This window comes from Mizuhopecten yessoensis, unplaced genomic scaffold (assembly GCF_002113885.1).
Source record: "Mizuhopecten yessoensis strain PY_sf001 unplaced genomic scaffold, ASM211388v2 scaffold9109, whole genome shotgun sequence".
Taxonomy (NCBI): Eukaryota; Metazoa; Mollusca; class Bivalvia; order Pectinida; family Pectinidae; genus Mizuhopecten; species Mizuhopecten yessoensis.
Window position 1 is genome coordinate 1,661,616 of NW_018407883.1, and position 2,675 is coordinate 1,664,290.

The 2,675-nt window shown below is 37.9% G+C and overlaps 2 protein-coding genes across 2 annotated transcripts in view; both read left to right on the forward strand.

Annotated features, from left to right (window-relative positions):
* LOC110457385 overlaps positions 1-2,675 on the forward strand; it is a 61,940-nt gene that overhangs the window by 41,217 nt on the left and 18,048 nt on the right. The gene's annotated exons all lie outside the window — the stretch shown is intronic.
* LOC110457384 overlaps positions 921-2,675 on the forward strand; it is a 33,890-nt gene continuing 32,135 nt past the window's right edge. The window contains exon 1 of the mRNA XM_021508632.1: positions 921-939. The gene's annotated coding sequence lies outside the window, so the exon portion shown is untranslated. The remainder of the gene's footprint in view (positions 940-2,675) is intronic.

Below are 2,675 nucleotides of genomic sequence, written 5' to 3' on the forward strand. Positions count from 1 at the left end.
GTTAATAATTACTCGAGATATCGAGCGGACACTGTTTCGGCAAGTCCATAAAGGGGCATAACTCCACAAATTATGGTCGGATAATGGCGGTTATCGAACTTGTCCGAGCTTTCATGGTAATTAACCTTGTGGTGAAGTTTGAAGTTAATCCGTTTATAATTACTTGAGATATCGAGCGGACATCGTTCGCATGCCCGCCCGACTGCCCGCCCGCTCACGTGATAACATAATACGTCCCCGTCGAAGTTAATCCGTTAATAATTACTCGAGATATCGAGCGGACACTGTTTCGGCAAGTCCATAAAGGGGCATAACTCCACAAATTATGGTCGGATAATGGCGGTTATCGAACTTGTCCGAGCTTTCACGGTAATTAACCTTGTGGTGAAGTTTGAAGTTAATCCGTTAATAATTACTTGAGATATCGAGCGGACATCGTTCGCATGCCCGCCCGCCCGACCGCCCGACCGCCCGACCGCCCGCCCGCTCACGTGATAACATAATACGTCCCCGTCTTCGACGGGCGTATAAAAACCAAACCATACTGTCATAAAAATCCATTGAAGTTTCAACAGAAAATCGTGAATCTGTTGATATATAATCGTAAATATACATTGTAGTGTATTAAAGATGGCTTTATATCCTGTACAATATATTTTTAAAGAAGCCGAATTAAACAATGTAACAACATATAGACCTGTAGCCTGAACACCGATAAATTACATCATATGTTTATGGTATTTAAGACGAACTGATCGGTCAGAAATTAAAACTATAAATGCCGTCCAGGAGTGCCATTTGTCATGAGTCAATAACGTTTCGTCAAAATGTTCATCTAATTCCGGGAAATTGTGAAAGTAGTCTCTTTATAAACCTCCGTAACCAGTCATTTTGTCACAAGCCAAACTTTTTTTACCACTTCAATAGGTCTGTGATAAGGTAAGTATAATTTTGTTTATGTTATAAATAGCTGGTGATGTTTGCATCTTTAGATATTCCTGGTGAGGTTTAAGCTGCTAGAATTAGGTGGTGAGGTGTATGTTGTTAGATATAGCTGTTGAGGTCTATGTTGTAAGAGATAGCTAGTGAGGTTTATGTTGGTATATATAGCTGGTGAGGTGTATGTTGTTAGAGATAGGTGGTGAGGGTTACGCTAACAGATATAGCTGGTGAGGTGTATGTTGTTAGATATAGCTGGTGATGTGTGTGTTGTTATATATAGCTGGTGAGGTGTATGTTGGTATATATAGCTGGTGAGGTGTATGTTGTTATATATAGCTGGTGAGGTGTATGTTGTTAGAGATAGCTGGTGAGGTTAACCACGTTTTGTTTAGCTCGCTGTATATAAGTGCATCAGATTGGTGAGAAGCAAATGATGAAAGCTGATCTTTGTTTTTACAAACAGTATATAGATTCGTCTTCTTGCGATCAGAGAATTGGTTGGTTGTAGTCCTTTCTGTGTATTTACGGTAATATAATGTCATGCCTACCATGTAAAGCAATTTAAGCATTTGTGTACTATACAAGATTATATCATTTATACTATACAAACGGCCGTAATCAAATACTTAGATATAACCTTATATAGTTCCTTCCATTGCAATGCAAATGTTCTTGTGATACTATAACTGCATTTGGTACTGTAACGTCATCGATCAATGTTGTGACGTCACCAATTTCATTATTGTCAACACTTAATTCGAGTGTATAACAATTGCTTTTTATTATGTACTAATATTTTAAAGACGCCGAATTAACAATGCAACAACAGATCGGTCTGTAACCCAAACTCCGAGCAGGAACATCATATGTGTGTGGTATACATGACAACTTTACTGCTCGTTCTGCATTCAAAATGTTTATAGAATTCAACGAAGCTGTAGAAATAGTTTCCTATAAATACCTTCCGAGCTCGTCGTTTTGTCATACATGGAAGCCTAAAGCCCTTCACAACTCCAATACAGACTGTAATAAGAAGAGTTTCATTTTGTTTCTGTTAGAGATAACTGGTGAGGTTAATGGTAATTTTGTTTTGTTCGCATTAAATTCCCCATTTAGGCAACAGATACATAATCAAAGTTCGTCTTTGGTTTTACCTTACTCACCCAATCTTTGTTTTTGCTACTGTAAGGCGAGCACCTATGTAGGGTGACTTTATGTTACAAATTTGCAATCTGTTATATAAGCACGATGAAGATGCCAAATCAAATGAATTATATAAGTAACACATTTCCTTTTTAGGTATACAGATTGGTTCGTCTCTTTGTGTTCAGATAATTCGCTAGCTACAAGCCTTTGTGTATGTGTCTGGTAATGTCATTTCATAATTACCACGACAATTGGTTTCAAATTTTGTGTCTTTTACAGGATGATGTTTTAAATAGAACATACTTAAGTTTTACTTTTTACACAAGCAATGTACGCATTAAACGTGTCGCAACGTTTCAAGACCGACTGGTTCTTTTGTTAAGCTATGATTGAGTAAGCAATTTGTGTTTTTTACCTGAACAACGATGTGACGAAATTGTAATTTTTTCATATCACTCGACCAGAGACATTTCGCCTATCGATAGGGAGTGTATACACACTGCATCAGATGGGTTACAGGTAGGGTGAAGATATCTCCCCTTCCCCGTTTTGTCAGTATCGAGTCATACAGATGACACAGCTAGTGC